The sequence below is a fragment of the Aotus nancymaae genome, unplaced genomic scaffold (assembly GCF_030222135.1).
Source record: "Aotus nancymaae isolate 86718 unplaced genomic scaffold, 86718_ANA_hifiasm-v0.15.2.pri h1tg000003l, whole genome shotgun sequence".
NCBI lineage: Eukaryota > Metazoa > Chordata > Mammalia > Primates > Aotidae > Aotus > Aotus nancymaae.
Genome location: NW_026988414.1, coordinates 64,706,635 through 64,720,894, shown reverse-complemented (window position 1 = coordinate 64,720,894; position 14,260 = coordinate 64,706,635). Strand labels below are relative to the sequence as shown.

The window sequence follows — 14,260 nt, the reverse complement described above, 5'->3', positions numbered from 1 at the left end:
AAGAATGTATTTATTTGGATAGTCTTAACAGTGTTGATTATGAAACTGAAAAAATTGATAGCAAGTAAATGTTGAACACTCGGAGTTAGTTGAATAGGTTATGGCATATCTAGTCAGGATATGCTAATTAGCATTAAAAACAATGTGGAGGTATATTTATTGATATGTGTAGACAGATGTTTGTAATACACAGTTATGCATTAAAAATAGGTTATAGAATAGGATTTTTTCTTATGTTGAATGCATACTTGTATTACAAATTATAGAAAGATGTTTTAAATTTTAGCATCATCTCTGCAGGATTTTAATTTGCTTATCTTTATTTTAAAGTATTTCTATAGCAACCATTTGTCACATGTGCAGTGAAAAAAAATTAAAAGATTGTTTTTTAAAAGGGCTGGCTTAAAGTATATTTACTTGAAATTATGTGTAGCTCTATTAAAAACTTTTATGCCATCACTTAGAGCATGAGGGAAAAAACTCCAACTTTTAATATGGAGGTAAAAAGACGAGAGTGTAGAAAAAGATCAATGATGAGGAATCTGAGTGAATGGAGTTTCCATAATTTGCTAGACTTCAGGCTTTGTATAAATTACGTGTTTTTTCAGCTTCAAACAGGAGTATAGCTATCAATAATTCCTGAGTGTGTATAACTGTATCTGATATTTGTAATGATGACTCTGGGCTGTCAAGCTAGTTAATGATTTTGATGAATTACATATCTTGATTAAGCAAATAAGCTAGTATATTAGTGAATTTTAGAAATAATAATGTTAAATGTCAAAATTCATGCCCGTCCTTTGTGGTACATTTCATTTCCTACCTGTGCTAGATAAATCAGACCTATTTAACAATGTTAGCAGTTGTATAAATTGTTTATATTTAAATCATAGGGGGGAATTTGACTAATCTCCTAGATCTCTAAAATAAGTTATTATCTCTAAAAACTTAATTAAATTTTTGTGGTCATGAAGCTTTGCTTGAGGTATTGGAAAGGGCATCTTTGTGAAGGTGTGTGATCTAGCTGAATGTTTTTGGCCCTACATAAGAACATGAGAGGAGGCTGGTGCTGGTGCTAGGTGAGGTGGCAGAGACTGGGCACTGTTGCCTGAGGGAGTAAACACCCCATCCTGTGGATCCTGGTTCTGGCTTCTTAGGTCACGAGGCTCTTTTGGAGGGTTGTTCCCCTGCTTTTGCTCAGGCCCTGGGGCAGTTTCGATGGTTCTGAGGTTTGTGAGGAAGGTGGAAACCCAGTGCTGAAACTAGATGCTAGCCAGACCATCTGTGAAGGTTCCTCACAGGAGGTTGGCACAGAATGGGAAGTTGCCAGATGACCTTAGGGAAGCGGGTTTCTCAAGGTGCAGGCAGAGCCAGGGAGGAGCCTGCATGGTGCCCTGCTGTTCCTGGCCAGCCTTATTTCCTGCTCACCTGCCCCTTCCTCCTTTCCTGCCATTCTGTGCTTCTCTGCATTCTCCTTTAGGAGCAAGTTGAGCGGCTTCTTCACAGACTAGCAAATACTTGATACCATGCAGGTCAGCTTTGTTGTCACTTCTTGCAGGTAGGACCCTTGACCTCTCCCCTGTGTGATAACGGTACTGTCTCCCAGGGTTATGCTGAAGACTGCTGGAGAAAATGTACACACAGTGCTAGCATTCCTGGATGTGCTCCATGTGGGCGCTGTTCTGTGAGGCGGGGTTCCAGGAAGCTCATAGTCCTGGCATTCATTGTAGAATGAAGGAATACAAATGCCTCTGCCAAACACATTGGATAAAAACAGAAGTGCTCATTAATGTATTTGAATGGAGTAGATTGAAAGTATGGAAAATCCATGTACAAATTGTTCATTGGTCTATCTGAGGGGTAATAAATATACTGGGAGAGAGAGAATTTGTATATTTGCAGCTTTGTTGAGCTGAGTTTTGTTTTGTTATAGTCCAAAGGCGTTTCTGCTTAGACATATATGTAAGGTTGTTTCTTTCCCTAGCAACTGGATTCTGGCGAGAATAGCATGTATTAGTTTCTTCTGAACTGATGGTTGCTCCCAGAGATACGTTGGTATTCCCTGTGTGTTACCATGTGTTTTTTTTCTATCCTTTTTGTACTACTTTTGTTAAAGAAATAAGAAAAAGAATAATTTTTTCACAATTTCTATTGTTGATATTTCAAGAATCGTTGTATTTTATTCTTGAAGCTTTTCATATGGTTCCTTGTCTATATTGTTCCAAATCAGTGGGCATTTTCAATGTGTTGAGGAATTTAACAAAGAATAAAAAATAAAAAGCAAAGAAAATACTGCTCATATCAGTCCTCCTTGGACTCAGTAGAAGTGAAAACCATGAAATACTTGAGACATAATCTTAGTTTAGTAACTGATGGTTTTAGTTCTGTGTTTTCAACTAAACGAATCAAACACTGGTGCTTATTCTGGGATAAGGAAATGTCCATTTTTTTTTCTAGATAATATAAGTTAGTTGCATTTTTCAAAAAATTAGCTACCCAGGGATATGAAATTAAAAATAAAAGATCTTTCATAAAAATGTTTCCTAGTATTAAAATTGAAATGCAAGCAAGTTGGTTTAAAACAGGTAATTAGGTATTCTTGACGGATGTGGTGAAAGAAACCCATTTGTTGTGATGTAATGCAACATTTAAGTAATCTTCTGCACTGTCTTAGGCTCTGGTTTGCAAAAAGGGTTTTTATCATGTGTTTCCTTCTTTAGCTCATCCCTTGTGCCAGCTGGTAAAGAATACATTTCATGTACAATGTGCTTCTCCATTGGGATTTGTGAGAGGCAGACAAAGGACTGCTACCTGTACCTCTTCTCTGAGGGATGGGTCAGTGGACTTCACCTGTTCTCCTGCCCTGTTGGTGGGCATGGCAGAGCCCAAGGGGAGTCATCTCAGTGACAGCCAGCCTGCCTGCCTTTCCTTCTTATCAGGAAAGCTAGTGTGTGGGAAAAATTGGACAGTTTCTATTATTATGATAATTCATATAAGCAGAATCACAAAATTCCCAGATGACAATTCAGAGTTACTATTAAAAATAAAAAGTTGTATTTGACATCCTTTAGGCTACAATAATGTCAGAGTTTCTTATAGTTTATGCGGTTTTAATGGACACTTATTACTGTTAATGTAGATGGAAAAGATAGTATGTGGGTTGAAAGCAGGGAATGAGCTAACAGTCAGGGTTTAAGCACTCCTTTAGGAGCAACTGCACTTTCTGCGTTTCTTTTTCAATTGTGTTCTATCGAATTTGTTTGCAGTTCAGAGACCGGGACTGTCCTTTGTTTATGATATAGTACATTTTGTATTTTTCCCTTTTTGTTTTTTGAAATGGAGTCTTACTTTTGTTGCCCAGGCTGGAGTACAATGGCACCATCTTGGCTCACTGCAACCTCTACCTCCTGGGTTCAAGCCATTCTCCTGCCTTAGCCTCCAGAGTAGCTGGGATTACAGGCATGTGCCACCACACCTGACTAATTTTGTATTTTTAGTAGAGCCGGAGTTTCTTCATGTTGGTCAGGCTGGTCTTGAACTGCTGACCTCAGGTGATCTGCCTGCCTCAGTCTCCCAAAGTGCTGGGATTACAGGCGTGAGCTGCTGCACCTGGCCCGTATTTTTGCATTTTCATAAAGCATTGTCTAAGACAGTAACAGAAGAGTACATCATTTCCTGGCTGTTTATAATACTGTTATGATATGCCACATGCTGTTGGTAAGATCGGTGCTTATAATGAGGCATGCAGAGGTATTGGACCAATTTATGAATGTCTTTGACATTAAAAAACATTAGCATTGTTTGTATTTATTATTATATCTGCTATGGTTTGAGTATTTGTGTCCCTCCAGAATTAGTGTTGAAACTTAAACCCCAATATATTAGTATTAACAAGTGGGGCCTGTAGGAAATTATTAGGCATTGAGGGCTCCACCCTCATGAATGGGATTGGTGTCCTACCAAATGGGCTTGAGGAAGCAAATTTGTCTTTTCCATTCCTTCCATCTCTTCTGCCATGTGAGGATACAGAAACAAGGCACCATCTTTGAAGCAGAGAATGGGCCCTCACCAGACACCAGATCTGCTGGCACCTTGATCTTGCACTTGGCAGCCTTTAAAACTGTGAACAATAAATTTCTACTGTTTGTAAATGATCTGTAATTTGCTTTGTTAAAGCTGCCCAAATGTACTAAGACAGAGTCTCTTTGATTTTGCTATCTTGTCTTTCTCTGTTTTAAGAATTAAATGTTGAACTTAGTAAAAGGGGCACAATTTGAAATTCTGTATTTAACCTTACTGAAATTAACGTGCCAAAAAGTTCTAGAACAGTAGAATTTTTTATGAGGTGCTTTTTTAATTTGGAAAATTTAAAAATTTTTCTTTACTCCTTCCAAGGTATTTTATTTATTTGCTAGAATGCAGCTTACCCTATATTGTCTTATTGGTAAAAATATGCAAGAAACACATTATCTCATTCTACTGTTTAGGCTTTGCAAAACAGGTGTTCATACATCTACCTAAGACGGTTTGTTTCAGGGGCTTCAGATTTCCTGTAAGGGGTTTAGGGGGTGGGTAGCATGATAAAGCATTAGGTAATGAAAGAAAATGACCTTCCTCTGAAGCAGTCATTTTTGCTGTATTGTCTTCTCACTACTACTGTGATGAGCATTTGGAGATGCCTGTCACTTTGAGGTTGGGGGTTACATTCCATTTTAATTCAAAAGAGAGAAAATGATTGTTACTGTCTAGTCACTACCCTAATTGCATTTGACACATATTATGCTATTCCATTAGTAAAATTTGATTATTTTTAACCCTTAAGAGACAGAACAAAAATATGGAAAATAATCCACTTGACTGTCTCAAGAATAAACTAGCTGCTTTTGTTTTTCTTTCCTTGAATGGTACAACAATTTGTGAATATTCCTTTGACCTTACTTGGTGGCTATGCCCTGCATCCAAGGTACAGCCTTTGAAGAACAAGGAAAGGACTAGTTTTACATTTCCAGCTTCCTTTGGAAGCTGCCTGTTAATAGTGCTGTTATCAAGTATCAGGTTGCAGTTTGCCATCATGGAAGGACCTATGCTGGGGGTGTGAGAAGCTCACAAAGACCCCTTTTCAGCACTTAAATTTAGGACAGGCTGGGCTTTTATCACTAACAGATGGTGTAAAATAGTACGAGGTAATTAGGTTTACAGGATGGGGAGAATTTAATTCCAACATGGCCTAAATCTGAACAGCTTTCGAGAGACCTGATATTTGACCTGGTGAAGATTGGATGGTGATTTGAAAGTACGTATTTGGAAGGAGAAAGTCAGTAGCCTGAGTAAAGATGGGGGCTAGATGTGGTTAGGTGTTTTTGACAGTCACTTCTGAGTGGTTTGAGGTGTAGTGTGTTTAGAAGGGTGAATGGAGCTGAGCCATGAAGTATCTTGAAGGTTTTACAGAGGCATCTTGTAACTTTAAATATTATCCATATGCCGGTGACTAATGACTACTAAAATTTCTGTCTTTAACCTGGACTTTTCCTTGGAAACTACAAACTCCTGCCATGAAATCAAGGCTGATTATTTGACATTTCCACTTGGATGTCTGATGGGCTACACAAGCGTTAACAAGCCCAGAAAGTGCCCTTGAAAGGCTTCTCCACCTCATTTAGTGGCAACTCTGTTTTTACAGTTGCTCAGGCCAAACACTCTGGGAATCATCATTGCTGACTCGATTTCTGATTAATCACACACCCAATCACTTCAGTTCTGTTGGCTCTAGAATCTCTGGGATGCCCACTTCTGACCATACTCATCACTGTTACTCTGGTCCAACTACTGTAAGTCATTGGCCTGGCTATGCCAGTGTGTTTCACAGTTTCACTGTTCCTCCTTATTCTTTATTCAGCAGCCAGCATGACAGCTTTAAAATCACTAATCACATTGTATACTTCTCTGCTCAGAATCTCCCCTTCTTGACTTCCCATCTCACTTCCATTAAAATTTAATATGCTTACCATGGTGAGCAAATGCTATGTGATCACTCCCTGCCTCAACCCTTACCCCCATCTTTGACTTCCTCTCTTACCTATGTGACCCTTTCCCACTCTGTACCAACACAGTAAGGCACATTAATGCCCTGGGTCCCCCAGGTTCCATGATCCTTTTTCCAGAACACCCCTCCCCAAGTCTGCATGGCTTGGTCCCTCCCTTCTCTGAAGTATTGCTCAAATGTCATCTTCTCACTGATATAATTTATCAATTTGCATTGGAACCCTCTTCACAATCCCAAGCTCTGTGAAGGTAGGGAATTTTGTCTTATTCACACCTGTATCCCCCATTGCCTAGCACCATAACTTGTATGTAGTACATATTCAGTAAATATTTGTTTAATGAATGAATCTATGATGACAGAATGAAGGATACAGACTTTTAACGTACACAGTTTAGCCCAATCTTAGCTGCTGCTCTGTTTTTATGAATGTCTATCTAATTCGCATCTTAATTTTTTGTTTTATAGCCATGTTATAACATTGAACTTTTTTTATTTTTATTTTTTGTTTCTTTAAAGACATTCTAAATCAGCAACATTGAACATTTCTAATTTCTTTTACCTTTGCCCATATGCAGGACATGTGCATAGTACTATCACAGTTACAGTCATAACGAAATCCACCCTATTACCAGATTTCCTATCACAGGTTTCTGATTACATTCATTACATTTTTTTCATTAAAAGAAGTAGAATTCCTGGAAATAGTCAACTAACATCTTCAATAGTCTTCCAGGCTGGGCACTTTGGCTCACGCCTATAATCCCAGCACTTCAGGAGGCTGGGGTGGGAGGATCGCTTGAGCCCAGGAGTTTGAGATCAGTCTGGGCAACATAGGGAGACCCCATGTCTATAAAAAATACAAAAATTAGCTGAATGTGGTGGCATGTGCCTGTAAGTCTCACCTACCTGGGAGGCTGAGGTGGAATAATCACCTGAGCCCAGGATATTGAGGTTACAGTGAGCCATGATTGCACTACTGTACTCCAGCCCAAGTGGCGGAGCCAGACTGTCTCAAAGAAACAATCTTCCAACATATCCTGAAGCAGTTTACGGATAAATGTCACTAAGTTTCTTTCACTTTTTCTAATAATTGGACTGCAGCCAGAAATTCAGGATGAGATGCTTGTCTCTCCCTCCCTGACTCAAGCCACTTAAACTGTGCATTAGCTACAGAAATAGATGCATATTAGATTCATTTCCAAAGTGATGTTTCTAAATTAACTTAAAAGGCAGTGTCATAGGGTGATTTCTCAGTAAATCCTCTCATTTCTTATTTTGTCATGTGCTTCAGATTCTCCTCAGGTGTGAATTTTCTCTCCTCTAAATCTATTTTATGGATATTTATTTAGTAAAGTGTGTTTGATTCTTTAGGGGTTTGTAAAGCATTGTCCCCTCCCCCCTCCTCCTGGGGACCAAAATTATGGTTACTCGATAGCTCATTTGTTACATATTCAAAGCATTGGATTCAGATTTTTTTTAATCTTAAAAGAATTCTACAAAAAATGTTGCTTTGTTACTGTGTGTGACCCTCCTGTCTGGCTATTGTGACTAACAGTTGCACAAGTATGATTTATACTTGTGGATTCTGTTTAAATGTTTTTTTCCTTTGAGATGCTGAAATCATTTATGCTGATTTTTTTTGGAGTGGCTATCTTATGATTACAGCTTGAATTTTAAGATGAATATGAATGTACACTACTAGTGAATTGTATTCTTGGATTTATTTGAATGAGCGAATGACTGAATGATTACACTGACAGAATGAAGGATGCAAACTTTCACTTCCCATGAATTCCAAGAATTGTATTCTTGAGTTTATTTTTCGAGAGGCCATCAAGAAGCAGAATATAGAATACCCATATATTATAGGAAAGTTCTTCAGAATCTTGTGGTGTTTAACATCTGAACTAATGGCTTGTAATTATTGACCGAAAAATAAGTTATTAATATAATTCCATCACATGGCTCTTTATCTTTTTTATATGTATGTGTGTTGTCATTATTGTTTGTTTGATTGTTTCAAATGCTTCCTGTGTCAATGACTGCAGAATCCAGTCTTCTCTTTTTGGGGGCAGAAAACCAAGGGGGACCACTGTGTCTTCAGCACACTGGTTTTCGTCTTTATCTGTAAGAGAATAAAGCAGGAATCTGAGAAGAGACAGATGCTTGTGGCTGCTCCAGCCTTTCAGGTGGGGAATGGGATTCTTCTTTTCCTCTTCAGATATTTGGAAATTTCTTGGTAAGTTTTTTGAACATTTCTCAGCATGTCCTCCTTAGGTGCCTTAGGCAAGACAGTGTTTACTTCATATAAAGCTCAGATATGGTAATCCAGAATCCTTTTTCTAATAGCTGCTGTCTTTCTCTTTTTTTAAAAAAAAAGTCAGCTATGGTTTTATAATTTAATACAGAATAAGAACATACTGGAGAGAAAAGGTGGTTACTGGTTGTATGTGCTTTTTTGTTTGTTTAATCCATAATGGCAGACGGTATGGACTAGTTTAATATATTGAATAGTGTTTGTGCCTGTTAATTGCACTTTGCCTCCAAGTCCACTCTGCCCTGGTCTCCACTTGTCTGCCCAAGGTTGCAGATCTGTATGGGCCACCACCACCCTTTCCCTCTGGCTTCTGGTAGAGCCCACGCAGGAAATTGCAAGGGGAGGAGATTGAGGGCCCAGGGCTGCAGCATTCTCTTGGGGTCGCCTCACACCATCCTTTTGCTCTGTCCCGCGGTTTGAGGAATTACTCTCTTCTCTAGTCCTTTTAGAACTAGACTATTGACAACTCAGCTGTTAGCTGGCCTGGTGCACCACTCTGTCTCTCCTTAGGTTTTTCTGTACCCTGCCTACATCTATTCAGTCCCTTAATTAAATCTTCTCTGATTATTCCAACGTCAAATGTTACACATATTTTCTGCTGGAGTACCGATGGATATAGTGTCATCCTGGAAAACTCTTGTGGATTTTGTCCGAGGAGTTTTTATTAAACACAGAAACTTAAAAGTGTTTAAAGTTATTTTCCCTATATAACTTTACTTTTTTTGTTTGTTTGTTTCTGCATTTGACTTCGCCTATTAACATGAAAATAAGATAGGTTGTCCACTATATATTTTTTTCAATGCATATTTGGGGGGTGGTAGAGCATTTTGTTGGTCAGAGTACAGCATTTAGTTCTAGTTAATACTAATGTGTTCTAACAGTGGTTGTTTTAAAGCACGTTTTGGTAGCAGTGTTGATGTTTTGTGTTAGTGAGTCTCATTTAGGCGTCCTACTTCTGAAATTCTGAAATGAACCAGGTATTATGAGAATGAACATTCAAAGAAACGTGCATTCTTTTTAAAATTTAACTTTCAGGTACAGACTATGCAGTTTTCCTCTTTGAACTCTTTCATGGATGCCAAGTAGTGCGTCACTGGAAGTCCTTATCATCATATGTAAACATACAGGGCTGTCACTGTTGGAGACAGCTCATGTGAGACCTGTGGCAGAGCTTCAGATGGAATAATTATGAACAGCATCGTAGGAGGTAGTTACTGTAGGAAAATGCAATAATGGGGTTCAAATAAAGGAGACACAAACTTTCGTTAGTTGGATGTGTTCATTTGCTTTTGGCAAAAGCTCAGTTCTCTTTGTAAATTAAAAACTCCCTCCTTTCCCCTTTTCCCCTCCCTCCCTCCCTTCCCATCTTCCTCCTTCCCTCCCTCCTTCCCTCCTTCCCTCCTTCCCTTCTTCCCTCCTTCCCTCCTTCCCTCCTTCCCTCCTTCCCTCCTTCTCTCCTTCTCTCCTTCCCTCCTTGCTTCCTTCCTTGCTTCCTTCCTTCCCCCTTCCCCCTTCCCCCCTTCTCTTCTCTTCTCTTCTCTTCTCTTCTCTTCTCTTCTCTTCTCTTCTCTTCTCTTCTCAAATAAAAGACGGGCTCTCGGCCGGGCACAGTGGCTCACGCTTGTAATCCCAGCACTTTGGGAGGCTGAGGCGGGCAGATCATGAGGTCAGGAGTTCGAGACCAGCCTGGCCAACATAGTGAAACCTGGTCTCTATTAAAAATACAAAAATTAGCTGGGCATGGTGGTGCATGCCTGTAGTCCCAGCTAGTCGGGAGTCTGAGGCAGGAGAATCGCTTGAACCTGGGAGGTGGAGGTTGTAGTGAGCTGAGATTATGCCACTGCACTCCAGCGTGGGTGACAGAGTGAGACTTTGTCTCAAAATAAATAAATAAATAAGAAGTAAAAGATAGGTTCTCACCATCTTGCTCATGCTGGTTTCAGTCTCCTGGCATCAAGCAAATCTCCCCTCTTTGCCTCCCAACGTTCTGGTACAAGTGTGAGCCATTGCACCTGGGCAGAAGCTCGGTTCTAAAACTCTCTTGGCCTGCTACAGTAGGATAGTTCATCATCAGCCCCTCCACAGTTTCAGAAAAATGCTGTTATAAGAACTTCTATAGTTTTGTTAAGGGAATTTTCCCATTAGTTCTATTTTTCTTTCTTTTTTCATTATTCCTCTTAGCTGACATATGAGTTACATAGCCTTTTTTTTTTTTTTTTTTTGGGACAGAATCTTGATCTGTTGCCAGGCGCCAGGCTGGAGTGCAGTGGCGCGATCTCGGCTCACTGCAACCTCCGCCTCCCAGGTTCAAGCAATGCTCCTGCCTCAGCCTCCTGAGTAGCTGGAACTACAGGCGCATGCCACCACACCCGGCTAATTTTTGTATTTTTTAGTAGAGATAGGGTTTCACCGTGTTGGCCAGGATGGTCTTGATCTCTTGACCTTGTGATCCACCCACCTCCCAAAGTGCTGGTATTGCAGGCGTGAGCCACCACGCCAGGCCACACAGGCTTTTAAATTGAGATTTGTGTGTTCAAAATCATGTTTTAATTTTGTTTTTGGTTTTGTGGTAGCTTGATATGATGTGGTACTACTTCTTGCGAAGCTGAAAGTTTGTATTTTATAAAAGGGCATTGAGATGTGAAAAAATTCTGTTTTTTATCTTGATCCGCAGCTTAGTTTGGGATATTGGGATTTAGCAATCACTGGAGTGGAATGTTGCCAGTGGCTTCCTTAAAGTACTCTGGATTCCTCTTCTCTGGATTACTAGGGAGCAGCTTCCGGGCATAGCCACTGCGAACTGCAACAGCTTGTGCTCAGTGAACTCAGTTAAGAAAGTGCTGAAGATGGTGAAAGTCAAGCTCCTTTAGATGGTGGTTCTTTCATGGACCAGGTGTCTTTTCTTTGTGAACAGATTACCCAGTGTGGCAGCAAGGGAGTGTTAGGCATTCCTTCTTCCAAGAAAATATTTCCTGAGGCTGTAGGATTCAACTATGAGAGGCAGTTGTGGTGGTGGGAAAATAATATGAGAATTAACTGAGCTAATATAAGGGGTTTGTGAAGAGAAACAAGTAGAGAAGTAGTTGTAGAGAGATAATTAGTGAAAAAAAGATCAAAATAAAAGTGAATTGAAAGGGACACATGAGGTGAAAGGTGGAATCCTTGTTCTATGAGAGCTTGTTTTCATTTTTTGCTCTAAAAAGATTTTGTGGCCATATTCAGTTTTTTTTGCATAATTAAAATTATAGGAGTGGATTATAGCAGAAGTTACAGAATAAAAACGATGATTTCCTTCTCAGTAAGAGTCATCAGCTCTTTCTAGTCTTAACCTCAGACTCTCGTTTCTATCTCATTCTTCACTCTAGCATGAATAAGGAAGGCCTTGGTGCTAAGAACATGTGGTGGGAAAAACAAATCAAATGCCTCCAGGCATTGTTTATGGTCTAGAGAAATGGACATTCAGAAATGCAACAACATTGGGGTATGTTGAGTAGTTTATAGATTATTAAAAGAAACTCTTGATGTTTTGATTGATCTGTGAGACTCCATATTATTGGGACTTATAACTTGTAGTTGAGCAGTGGAAAGCGTCTTCAGACAGTCTGGCAATTCTTGATTGCATTGCTGTCCTTTAATTGTTGCCCATTTTCTTGTTCGTGAACATGTTAATGCTATTGGTAGATGGAATTAAATATATACATATTTATTTATCTTATTGTTTATTAGTTAGAGGGAAAATACATTGGGTGACTACAGCTTTTTGGAAAAGCCAGCACAAATTTGAATCATTGTTAATAGAAGAAAATTAACTCCTTAGATTCTATCCTTTTAAAAAACTTATATATATATGTGTGTATGTATTTATTGAGACAGAATCTTGCTTTGTTGTCCTGGCTGGAGTGCAGTGGTGTGGTCTTGGCTCACAGCAACCTCTGCTTCCCAGGTGCAAGTGATTCCTATGCCTGACCTCCTGAGTAGCTGGCATTATAGGCGCATGCCACCATACTTGGCTAATTTTTGTGTTTTTAGTAGAGATGGGGTTTTGCTGTCTTGGCCAGGCTGGTCTTGAACTTCTGGCCTCAAGTAATCCACCTGCTTTGGCCTTCCAAAGTGCTGAGATTACAGGTGTGAGCCACTGCACCCGGCCTCTTTTTTCTTTTTTAACATTTATTCCATATAGTAACTGTAGCTTCTGTATTTTATAATGTTCCTGATCATGTTGACCTGTGGCTATAATGGAGTTGATAATAAGTGATATTAATTAGAATAGATGTATAGGACTTGCTCTTCAAAACAAGACCCATTTCTTTGAGGAGATCATCCCTCATCTATGTAGAAGCTTCCAGGGACCATGCAAAACTGCTGGTCTCACTTCTGCTCTTGGGAGAAATCGCAGTATGCCACTTCATTTTTTCATCTACATATCAACCCTCTACAGAAGTGAACATGTCTCTCAGTTTCCACCCTGTGAGTCTTGTAAGAAGATTAAATTCTTAAACTTTTAGCATTGTGTCTTATCATTTTCTTGCCCCTTTTCACTTCCCATTCTTCTCAAGGCATTCTAATCACTATTTTGATCTGGCTATTCCACTGAAACTGTTCTAATCATTGACCTATACATTTCCCAACCCAACCAGTCAGCCTTGTTCTCGTTTCACTTGAACTTTTGGTGTCGTCCTACCATTCTGTCCTTGGCTCCCACACCTTTACACTCTTGGAAGGATTTGCTGTACTCACCATCTCTATTTTCTCACCTCTTATTTTTTTAGCCCACTCCAATTGGGCTGTCAAATAGTTTTTATCAAGGTCATCTGTAGGCCAAAGCCAGGAGTTAGTTCTTTATCTTCATGTTACTCAACCCTTCACCTTCTCCATCCTTGCAACACATTCTTCCCATAACACTACACTCACCTTGTTTACTTCCAGCTTTCTAGCCATTATTTCATAGCCTCCTTTACCAGGCCTTCCAGTGTTTGAGAGCCAAAGAGCTCTGTCCAGAGCTCACTTCTCTTTCTTTACCTTCTCTGTGTGTTCATTTGTTTTCCTTATACTAGAATGTAAGTCTCTTCCCTGCAGGCTTTAAGTCTGTCTTGTTTGTGCATGTATCTTTTGTTCAGAACAGAGCCGAGATACAGTAGGTGCTGCTTGCCTGGTTAGACTCTTCATCATTCTCCTTATTACTTGGATCTGTGTATCCTGCTTCCTCTTGGTTTCACAAAGATTGTAGAGGGTAGTTCTGTTATGACTTCAAATGTTATATCAGTATCCTTGACTATAGTATATCACCTGTGTCCTCTTATTTTATAATAATGGTACCTCCTGTTTGTGGCAGATAAAAGCTGTGGTCTTTTGCTTTGTTATTGTCATGCCTGTTATTTTTTTTTTATCTCCTATGATTAGTCACTTTGCTTACTGCATTGTTACCTACTCATTTCTGTTCAAGCTTTCACTTTTTAACTGCCTTGGAGGTTGATGGCTACCCGTTGGCTCTGTGGTCCTCTTTAGTGTCAGCGTATTCTGCTAATGCAGAACTCTGCAGTTTCCTTATGAAAGGAGTGTGAGCAAGGGATCCCAGCTGCCAGCTGCATGTTTGGGGCCCTCTACAGCTTATCTGTAGCCTGTTTTCCTGTCTATGGCCCCAGCACTACACACACCCTTGTGCTTTAGTAAAACTAAGTTACCTTGCTCCCTGTACCTGTGCTGCTTCATCTTCCTGCTTTCCTTGTGCTGTTGCCAGGAATATCTTCTTTATTTAAACGCTGTACTTCAAAGCTGTCCCAACTGCTTCCTCTTTTGTGAAGATTTATCTCCTCACTCTCAGCTAGAAGTAATTTCTCTCTACAGTAAAATTCCTAGTTATCTTTGCCTGAATTATAGGACTTAGACTTTTCTTTCTTGTA

The 14,260-nt window shown here is 39.6% G+C and overlaps 1 protein-coding gene across 5 annotated transcripts in view; it reads left to right on the top strand.

Annotated features, from left to right (window-relative positions):
* Window positions 1–14,260, top strand: part of KDM4C (lysine demethylase 4C) — a 390,541-nt gene that overhangs the window by 139,663 nt on the left and 236,618 nt on the right. Inside the window, exon 1 of one of the 5 annotated variants that reach the window (XM_064381830.1) lies at window positions 1,467–1,558. The exons of the other annotated variants lie outside the window; for them this stretch is intronic. The gene's annotated coding sequence lies outside the window, so the exon portion shown is untranslated. Of the gene's footprint in view, window positions 1–1,466; window positions 1,559–14,260 lie in introns of those variants that run through there. 5 annotated transcript variants of the gene reach the window in all.